General features: G+C 35.1%; 2 long non-coding RNA genes across 2 annotated transcripts; both read left to right on the forward strand.

Annotated features, from left to right (window-relative positions):
• Window positions 1-3,423, forward strand: LOC110694889. Its single transcript, XR_002505965.1, has 2 exons — window positions 1-1,619; window positions 2,662-3,423. It is a non-coding gene; the product is annotated as an uncharacterized LOC110694889 (long non-coding RNA).
• Window positions 3,424-8,306: 4,883 nt separating this feature from the next.
• On the forward strand, window positions 8,307-9,286 carry LOC110694922. Its single transcript, XR_002505985.1, has 2 exons — window positions 8,307-8,419; window positions 9,161-9,286. It is a non-coding gene; the product is annotated as an uncharacterized LOC110694922 (long non-coding RNA).
• Window positions 9,287-11,230: the final 1,944 nt, after the last annotated feature.

Here is an 11,230-nt window from a genome sequence, read left to right on the forward strand (position 1 = left end):
GTTATGATTGGCCTTAAAATAAAAAATAAACAAATTTTTTTTTTTAAAAAAAAAACACCCAGCCAGCCTCGTCAGACCCCCACGCAACCACCATTCTAGTTGACGCCAGCCAGCCACCAGCCTCGTCGTACCACCACGCAACCACCACCATAGTCGCCGCTCCGGCCGCTACCAATCTAAAGCACCATTCCCCCTCCCCAAAACAATATACTAACCCACAACTCACTTGCTCCCTGCTACACACCCCTAAATTACCAACCTCCATCTCCACCTCACAACGGTTCTACACCACGCAATCCTCCCTTCTACAACCCGCACAACCACCACAATAATATCAACTCCCAACAACCACCACCTTCCCCTACTTCCTCACGCAAACAACAATCACCACACCAAATCCTAACCACTTCACCTCTCACCAAACACAAAACCCGCACAACAAGCCGCACCTCCAACAATAACCACCACAGCCTGAAGTTGTACTCGCCACCAATTCTAGCCACAAAATAGACCCTCGCAACAGCCGCACACCACCGCCTGCTTCGCAACCAGCAATCGAGCAATTCATCCTCTAATTTCAGCTCAATTCCCCCCCCCCCCGCGCTGCTAATTTCCCCTCCCCCTGCATTGCTAATTCCCCCTCCTCCTGCGCCGCCAATTCCCCCTCCCCACGCACTGTTAATTAACGAATTGAACAATGTAATTGCTTGAAAATCGTTGCGAAATTGGGGTTGTAATTTTGGTTGATGTGTATTTTTTGATTGAAATAGAGATTGTTTGGTAGCTTTGAGGTTAGTGTTTGCGGTTGAGGTGGCTGCGGCTAGGATGGTTGTGGTATTTGGCGAGGTTGTGGTGCTGCGGTGTTTGGCGAGGCAAGAAGGAAAGCCAACAACGGTTTGGGATGGGGTCAGGGGTTTCGGGATGAGGGAGGTCAGATAGGGGGGTGGAGGTGGTGTTTTCCGGGGTGGGGGAGGGAGAGGGCAGTGGTGGATATGGGGGCTTCGGTGAGCAGGGGTGGAGCCGTGGAGGGTTGGGTGATTGATGGTGGTTTTTTTTTTTTTTTTTTTTTAATTTTGTTTTTTTAAAATATTTTTTAACCAATTACTTTGTGACACGTGTCACTTTATCCAAAAAAAATTTAACCCATTCAACCGGTAACCGGTATTTGGGATTGAAGAAAAAAGAAATCCCCCCAAAGCTCGGATTATTCTAGTATAATCGAAAGTTGGGATTATTCTACAAAAATTGATGAAAGTTGAGATTATTATTTCTAATTTTTCCATATATATATATACGGAGTATATATACTACTAGATCATCTGTGAACTAAGGTGAATAATGAGAACTAAGAGCTCATCCTGAGCGTTGATCAAGCTTAATCTGACGATCGAGATTCTACCCGTGTCATTAATGGCAAAATAGTAAATTCGATGATTTGAATGACTACCGGCACCGCACACTTCTCTCTCCTCTTCTTCACTCTCTATTTCCTCTTCACGCTTTCTCTCTCCTCGCTTGAATTTTCCCTGCTGCAATTTACTCCTTTGATTTCGCGTCGAAAAACTTCAATTTGGCAAATAAAGTTCTTCGATTAGCTATAGCTTGTTAATTTTGGAGAGGTAAGTGTTTTATTTTGTAACTTTTTGTATTTTATTATGTGTGCGTTGTTGGTTATATTCAATTTGATTTTGTTTTACTTTGTTCTCTTTAATCTATAAGTGTTAGTGTTTTGGGTTTATATTGGTTTGGTTTTGAATTAGGGTATGCTGGTGATTTTGTTCTTGACTACTGTTCAATTTCGCTTAAATTATGCAGATTTATTGCGATTTTTGTTGTCTTTTCTCACAATTTGTTGTACTTTATGTTCTACTAATTTTTTGTTATAATAATCTGTTTGATTTTGTCTGATACGATTTATAACTAGTTTAAATAAATTAGAGTTTTGTTTATATTTTGTTTAATTTCTATAAACTACTGTATTGTTTAATTTCTCTAAATTAATTTATTATTGTTGATTTGAAGGTCTATGCCAAATAATGGTTTGTTTCTTTCTCTTCCAAAGTCGTTTTTCAGTTTTCGGTCAATCTTTAGTTTTCTGGGTCATATGAATAACTACGAATGTTCCAAACCCCTTGTAATTTATAGATTTTTTTTTATTTACTTTTAAGGTTTTATTTTCAACTTTTGTGAATTTTTTTATTAATTTCTGAGTGAATTTTGTAAGTGCGATTATACTCTGGGTTATACAACTGATGCCCAAGTTCTTAAAGTAGCTTGGCTATTTGAGCAACTAAGCTTTACAGTGCCTTGCTTTGTGTGACTCATCTCTTTGTTAGATTTGGTATTATTGAGCAACTAAGCTCTAATGCCTGAGTCTTATATAAAGAATCTGGATGCACCCCTACCTTTGACCAAGTAAATGGTCTAACCTAGATTTCTAATTTTAGTTTATGAGTATGATTGGTTAGCCTAGTTTGCAATAGCTTTTAGGATGAATCCTACTTGAATTTGCCAGCTAGTTATTGAGCCTCAGTTTTGTTGATCATGAGAACATTTTACATTCGTTTCATGATACAGATAAGGAGGTTTTTGTATTTGAAATAATGGAGAATAATTTCCTTTTACTCTACCTTTTCAAGGAGTTCTTATGGTGTATGGCAGGGAAAATTGACAGAGCCCAACTTAAGGTGTGTGCTTTACTTGCTTGGTAGCTTGGCATTACAGATTTTTTTATGACAACGCTACTGTTAATGGGGTGGCTATGGCTGCTGGTTTTGTGTCCTTCTGCGAGGATTATGTGGTGTATAATGCTAAAGTAGGAGGGTGCATTGTCAGTGGGGTGAGCCTTGCTTTGTGTAAGTGGCTCCCTCCACCCCATAATCATGTAAAGATCAATGTAGATGCGCATGTGCTTTGTGAGAATGGTGTGAGCCTAGAGGTGGTGATTGGAGATGAAGCGGGGAAGCTGCTGCTGCTGCTGGCTATTGTGAAAAGACGCTGTTGTAGATGGCCTCCTGAGCTTGTTGAGGTTGCTAGTGTAGTCTATGGGCTGGAGCTGGCTATGAGAAGGGGGTACTCAAAGGTTAAGCTGGTGTAGTCTATTAGCATGATAAATAAGGGCTCAACTATAAATCTTATCTCTTTATTTATGCTTAATAGTTAAGTACAAAAATGCATAGCCTTTTCTATGAGTAAGTCTGATAAGCCTATTCTACTCTACGAATGATTTGTGGGCTGCTGTAAGGCTCAACTAAAGCTATTGATTATGTTAACGAATTATTCTTGCTATGTAATAGCCTACTAGCTCAATAGGTAGAGCATTGTGCAAGTGCACAAAAGATGTAGGTTCGAATCAATAGTAGGTTTATGTGTGTAATATGAAGGTCGTAATGTTATATTAAATTTCTTCTTTTTTTTTGTTTACTTTTGATATAGGTTTTTTTTTTATTTTTTATTTTGAAGTAACTTTTGATATTATTTTATCTACTTTTAATTTGAAAACCTCTACATCATATCGAACTTATAATTTGACTCATCTTGTAAGGATATGAAAGTCAACGACTCGGAGTTTATGTGATATAACAAAGTCTCAAGATAATTTATTATGCTCTACTTTTGATGTCTTTTCGGAGTTATTTGATTTACCCTAGAGATATATTCATTTACTTTTCTAATTTCTTTTTTTTTTTGTTTACTTTTGATATAGGTTTTTTTTTTTTTTTTTTTTTTTTTTTTTTTTTTTGAAGTAACTTTTGATATTATTTTATCTACTTTTAATTTGAAAACCTCTACATCATATCGAACTTATAATTTGACTCATCTTGTAAGGATATGAAAGTCAACGACTCGGAGTTTATCTGATATAACAAAGTCTCAAGATAATTTATTATGCTCTACTTTTGATGTCTTTTCGGAGTTATTTGATTTACTCTAGAGATATATTCATTTACTTTTCTAGTATTTCTACTTACTTTCGAAAGATTTTGATTTACTTTTGAGGTATTTTGAATAACTTTTGAGTATTTTATATTTACCTTTAAAGATAACCTTTGTAGAAATCTATCCAACACCTATATGCATCCGCATAGTGCTCTATCATTTGAGCTAATAGATTGTTTTATGAACTTTATATTATTTTTTATTTACTTTTAGAGACATTTGATTTATTTACTTTCCTAGTTTTTCTACTTACTTTTGAAATATTTTTATTTACTTTTAAGGTATTTTGAATATTTTTTGAGTATTTTATATTTACCTTTAGAGATAACATACGTAGGAATCGAACCTACACCTCTATGCATCCGCATAGTCCTCTACCATTTGAGCTAATAGGTTTACTTTATAGATTGTTTTATTAACTTTATATTTTTTATTTACTTTTAGAGACATTTGATTTATTTACTTTTCTAGTTTTTCTACTTACTTTTGAAAGATTTGATTTACTTTTGAGGTATTTTGAATAACTTTAGAGTATTTTATATTTACCTTTAGAGATAAATTATGTAGGAATTGAACCTACATCTCTATGCATCCGCATAGTGCTCTAGCATTTGAGTTAATAGGTTTACTTTATAGCTTGTTTTATTAACTTTATATTAATTTTTATTTACTTTTAGAGACATTTGATTTATTTATTTATTGCCTTTTCTCTTCATATGAGAAAAAACCATAGAAGAACATAAAGAAGAAAAACACATAATGTCTTTTATAACAAAGTCATTAAGAAATCAGAACTTTTCTCAAAGGGGCTCCCCTAGTTGTATCTAGTATGCATTTTCCGAAATTGCCTTTTATAACAAAGTTTAGGTTTTAATTGAAATCATACCATATAGAAATCGGTCAAGGTTTTTATTTGGCACAAACTAATATACTAGTAATTTTTACGGAAATTTCATCAAATGCCTCTGAGTTATTTTTTTATGCACCAAATACCCATCAAAACTTTCAAATTCACCAAATACTCATGAGTTTAAGAAAAATGTTATCAAATGCCCTAAATGACTAACGGCGGTTAACACCGTTAGTCAGCAATGACTAATATGCCACGTGGCAGCCTCTAAGTGGTTGTTGTAATATTAATTAATTAATTATTAAAACAAACTTTAAAAATAAATTAAAAAAAACTTTAAAAATAGAAAAAAAAATTATAAATAAAAAATTACCCCAACCACCCAAGACCCACCCCACCCCCAACGGCTGACCACCGGCCACCACCCCCAGACCCTGCGCCGGTGGTCCATTTTTGCCGGCGAGGGCAGCCCCCACCCTCCAACACCCCCTCCCCTACCCCCAGCCCCTTCTCCCTCCGTTTCCCCTCCCCTTAAACCCTTCCCCCACCTCGAAAAACCCCCCTCCCTTCACGGCCGGCGCCCAAAACCCCCACCCCGGCGCCGGCGAACCAATTTCGCCCACCCCCTGCCATTCCCACCCCCTTTCCCCCTAAACCACTAGCCAAAAAACCAAAAAACCCTTTAATCGAAAAAACCCCAAATCGAAATCTAGGGTTTCGATTTGGGGGTTTTTGGTTTTTAAGGTGGTGGTTTAGGGGGGAAAGGGGGTGGGGATGGCGGGGGGTGGGGCGAAAAAGGTTCGCCGGCGCCGGGGAGGGGGTTTGGACGCCGGCCGCAAAGGGGGGGGGGGTTTCGAGGGATGGGGAGGGGTTTAAGAGGAGGGGAAACGGAGGGAGAGGGGGCTGGGGGTAGGGGAGGGGGTGTCGAGGGTGGGGGGGCTGGCCTCGCCGGCGACCGGCGGCCGGTTCCGGCTGGGAGATGGCGGCCGGCGCCGGCGTCGTCTGCAGGGGTGGTGGGGCGGGGTGGGTCTAGGGGGTGGTGGCCGGTGGGGGTATTTTAAAAAAAAAATTTTAAGTTTTTTTTTATTTTTTAAGTTTTTTTAATAATTAATTTATTTATATTGCAACAACCAATTGGATGCTGCCACGTGGTGTATTAGTCATTAATGACTAACGGTGTCAACCGCCGTTAGTCATTAAGGGCATTTGGTGAAATTTTTTTTAAATTCAAGAGTATTTGGTGAATTTGAAAGTTTTGATGGGTATTTGGTGAATAAAAAAATTACTTAGGGGCATTTCATGAAATTTCCGTGATTTTTATTCTCCGTCTAAGCAAAATCCATAAAGTTTGACAAGATTCTTATGTTGCAGCTTTGCTGCTAAGCATGCTTCACTCTTGAATTCCCTAATTCCTTTCCCTAAGGGACTTGCAAGCCTCTTAACAGCTATAGTTTGTCCATCTGCAGTGTTCCCTAAATTTAAAAGTGAACAAACATAAGTTGTTTGTCTAACAAGAAGAAATTACAGGTAAAATGTTTGACATAAAAAGAAAAAAGCAATAGTTCTAAGTAATATATGTCAATTACGCAAACATACCATGTAAACAACTCCAAATCCACCTCGACTAATTTTATTTTCGGTAGAGATGTTGTCAGTGGCGACTTTGATTACATCAAATTGCAAATAGAGATTTTTTGCGCTTACAATCTCTTCAATTCTTGCAGAACACAACACATAGCTACAATAAATTGATCTTTGTGGCACGAGTAAAATTGTGACGTAAGTTTGAATTCCCGTGGCTATGTAATTTAGCCACAAGAATTTCGTAATTTACTCCCATGGCACAATTGGTCGTGGCTAGGAATTTTCCATGGTAAAATGGATGTCGTGGCAAATTTAAAATTTTATGTCACTGGTATTCACGTGGCAAACAAATTCATGTGCCACGAATAGTAATGTGGCTAACAAATTACTTGCCACAAATTCTACGGTGGCTAATAAACATTATTGCAACAGATATTACCGTGGCTAATAAGCTTGTTTATTACAAATACTACTGTGGCTTGTAGACTCTGTTGCCATAGATTACTGTGGCTAATAACAATAGTAGAAGAAAAAAAAGGCACCGGCTCAAAATGGCTTAAAAGCACTGATATACACAAAAAACTTCAATGTTTTCATTAGTATCTTAGATAATAGTACATACATGCACATAAAACTTAGATAATTCATAGTTTCTTTAGTAACTTATAATTTTACACTTTTCATCCTAATAAAATGAAGAAAAAAAAAAATACAATTAGTCAATTTGAGTACACTAAAATTGGAGTAGCAGCAGAAAGCAGTAGTAGTGTTCCAGCAACTAGCAGTAGCGGCACCCAAATTAAAATAGTGGCAAATTGGCAAATCATGGAGCATTTAAAACACCTTTCTCCGACCAGCACACTACACAACTTGAACTTCAATTTTAGCCAGCAATTGTTATGAGATTACGTCATGATATGTCCGAAATTCACTGTAATTTCAGAAGAAGAATATTTGCATATACTAAAATAAGTATTAGCCAATGTAACAGAGTTTTGCTCAAGGAGGGGCATATATTACACTAATAAAGAAAGTCCAAAGTATACTTCCATACAAAATATAACGATTAGTTAGATTACATAATTATAAGAGCCGCAACTAATGCTACATACCAAAAAGAAATAACCTTTTCATACCGAATATTCAACCATGACCCGACACAAGTTAAAATTTATACATAGAAACACTAGAAACAATAGAGCAAGTATGATGCATTATATGATTTAATGATTAATCAAAATTAACACACTAGTAATATGAATTACAACTTTCATTGACAAAGTAGAACACTTCACAAGACAAGAAACATATAACCAAGTTCCAAATGTTTCAGCACTATTAGCATATTAACACACTAATTGACCACTATTGAAATCTCCTACATTACCTTACTTGAATAAAAAAAAAAATAAAAAAAATTGATATGAAAACTTGAAAGATCTAATTAATAAGAATAATTGAATATTTTATTAAACTTGGGAAAGTCCATATCAGCACGATTACACCACTAAATTGAAGAACCCAAAAACCTCTATTAATATTCAAATATGCACTAGTAGAAAATATCAAAAAGACACCCCCTAATTAGCACCGATTCAGTCCAAACCGGTGCCAAAAATGGTCTACAAAATTGGTGGGAAGCTGAACTAGTGTAAAAGGCACCGGTTCACTTCAAACCGGTGCCAAAATCATAAAGGCCACCGGTTTGAACCGGTGCCTTTGTGAACCGGGCCTTTAATTATTTAAAAAAAAAAAAGCCGGCCATTTTATAACCCTAAAACACTTAACCTTATCTCTGCTCTCACTCCGCCTCTTTACTCTCTCCTCTCCTTCTCTCTCCTCTGCTCTCCCTTCTCTCTCCTCTAGCTCTCCTTCATTCCTAATCTCTTCTCTTTCTCTTCGAGCATCTCCGCAACAACAACAACACCACCGCAACAACAACAACAACACCGCAAAGCCACCACCACCATCTCTTCTCTTTAATTTTTTATGGGTTTCATCAAAAAAATTTTGGTTTAATCCACCACGAACACATGCATGAGCAAGGTTAGGGTATAATTTCTTGATTTTAATTCAATTTTTTTTTATTTTCTGGGTTCTTAACTGATTTTCGAATTTTCTTTTATTTTAATCGATTTATTTATTTTTTCGATTTCTGGTTTTTTTTAACTCGATTTTAATAGATTTATTTTTTTCGATTTTTATTTGATTTTCGATTTCTAGGTTTTTATTTCGATAGCAATTTCGATTTTTTTGTTTTCGATTTCTGGGTTATTTTGTTTCCGAATTCAATTTTGATTTTTTTTTTTTCTGATTTTTGTTTCTTGTTTATTCGATTTTAATACATTATGTTTTCGATTTTGATTTTTTGTTTTTCGATTTCTTGGTTCTTTTTTTTTCGATTTCAATTTTGATTTTTTTTTCGATTTTTGTTTATTCGATTTTTATATATTTTGTTTTCGATTTTGATTTTTTATTTTTTGATTTCTGGATTATATTTTTTCTTATGTTTGATTTTGAATTTTTTTTCGATTTTTGTTTTTGTTTATTCGATTTTAATATATTTTGTTTTCGATTTTGATTTTTTGTTTTTCGATTTCTGGGTTTTTTTAATTTTTATTTTTTATCTGGCAATTTTTTTTCGATTTCTGGGTATTTTTCGATTTAATTTTTTTTCGGTTTAATTTTTTTGCGATTTCAAATTTTTTTCTGGGTTTGAATCTTAGTTGGTTTTTTTTCGAAGCTTAATTATATTAATCGTTTTTTTTTTTGCTTTAATTGGTGCAGGTATCTTGAGTTAGATCTTAAATGGAAGAATCAAGATGCAAGAATATTGAGTTTATTTTTTTTATTTATATTGTAATTTTTTTTATATGTTGTAATTGAACTACTGTATTGATCTATATTGTAAAATTATTTTGATTATATATTGTAAATTTTTTATTATATTGATTGATATTCGATCTATATTTTGATGTTCTAAATAATTTTAGTCGATTTTTAATTGTTTGATGTTCTAAAAAAAAATTAAATTTTTTTTTGGCACTTTTGGCACCGGTTAACCGGTGCCAAAAACAATTCCATAATTTTTTTAACCCATTTTTGGCACCGGTTAACCGTGCCGATTTCAAGTTTTGACACCGATTTGAACCAGTGCCTTTTTAAACCACTTTTTGGCACCCCCCATATTGGTACCGGTTCAAACCGGTGCCTTGGGCCGGGTTTGAACCGGTGTCAAATTCATTTTTTCACGTATTGATGAGTGGTGTAGTTAGAGTAAATATTTTACTTTTTAGTTTATTACATAAGAATTCAAAGTTGGCCTTTTAGTAGACATGGATAGAAATTACGAATGCTCCTTTATCTATCAAGATCTATTACTTATTATGACCTTTCCTTCACGTTGTAAATTTAAATTGTGTCTAAATTAAACAATAAACATTGTTAGATGATAAGTGGCATTTATGCCACTCTTTTATCCTTTTTCTCTAAGGATTCTCCCCTCATTTGCACTTGTTTGGCCCTTTTTCTAAGCATTTTTACTTAGTTTTGCTTCCTCTTTTATTTTCTCCCTTATCTTCCCCCCTCTTAGTCTTCTCGCTTTGTTTTTATTTTAATTTCCATGCTTTAGTTTTGTAGGTATTATGTGCCGAAAGAAAGAGGATATCAAGAAGCCAAGCTAACTGTTGTGCGCGGGGTGTTGTGCGGCTTCTGTGCGGGCGCGTAGCCCTGTCAGAATCCGCACAGCCAGACTGAAGAAACAGAGCCTAACTAGAGAGTTTGCACGACTTGCTGTGCGTCTTCTGTGCGGGCGCACACACCTGACAAATCATTGCAATATGAAGAAATTGATCATAAAAATGCAATATGAAGAAATTGATCATAAAAATGCAATATGAAGCCCATAAAACTCAAAGATTCAACAAATCATTGCACCAACAATATACACACTTTCATTTCACTAAGTTGGTTGGCGCTAAATTAAGATTAAACAAACTATGCATTGGGCAGGAAGTGTTAAAGAAGTTAATTGCAAATCAAGTATTAAAGAAAGGACAATAAGAAAGATGAACCAATAGTTTTAAGTTGTGAAGGCTGAGATTTTTCTATGCTAGTAACTTTGTAACTGCCCTCTTCCCTGCAACTGCCCCTCCTTGCTCCCCCTGCCTCAGCCCCCTGCTGCACCTTCCCCCTCATTCTTGCAAGTGCCCCCTTGCTTTATTGATAGTAATTTAACTCGATAAAACTAAACAACAGGACATGCAAATTGTTATTCGAAAATTGAACAGATTATACACAAAAATTACAATCAAAGTAATTTCTTGTTGATAAAATCAAATTAATTAAACGAAATAAGATTAGCTAACATATGAAATATTGAAAATAAAAGAACAAAAATCAGTTGATCCATAGAAAAATTGAAGCTAAAATGCAAAAATAAATCAAAATTGGAAAGCAATTCTATACAAGTATCGCAACTAAAATCCTACTAAATTCAATTGCTACCACATATGTTTTAAAAAAATTAAATTAAATCACCATTGCTTCTTAGAATAAAACAATATTTACGAAAAACTGAATAATTAATAGATCTAACCTTGAAATGTTGTCGAAGAACTGATCATGCAAACGTTAATTGGTTGAGTCTTAGAATTAAGGATCGTTTGAACGGTTTTGAATCTTCAGCAAACAAGGGGTCTGATTTTGAGGGGAATTTTGTGGTTTGTTCTTTCCATTTTTTTAAAAAAAAATTAGTGATAATGAAAGGGGTTCAGCACCTAATAATTTTAAGTTTTGTTTGTTATTTTTGTTTTGATTTAATTAGCCACCTAATTTGCAATTCATCTTTTGTAAATT

Source organism: Chenopodium quinoa, unplaced genomic scaffold (genome assembly GCF_001683475.1).
Source record: "Chenopodium quinoa cultivar QQ74 unplaced genomic scaffold, ASM168347v1, whole genome shotgun sequence".
NCBI lineage: Eukaryota > Viridiplantae > Streptophyta > Magnoliopsida > Caryophyllales > Amaranthaceae > Chenopodium > Chenopodium quinoa.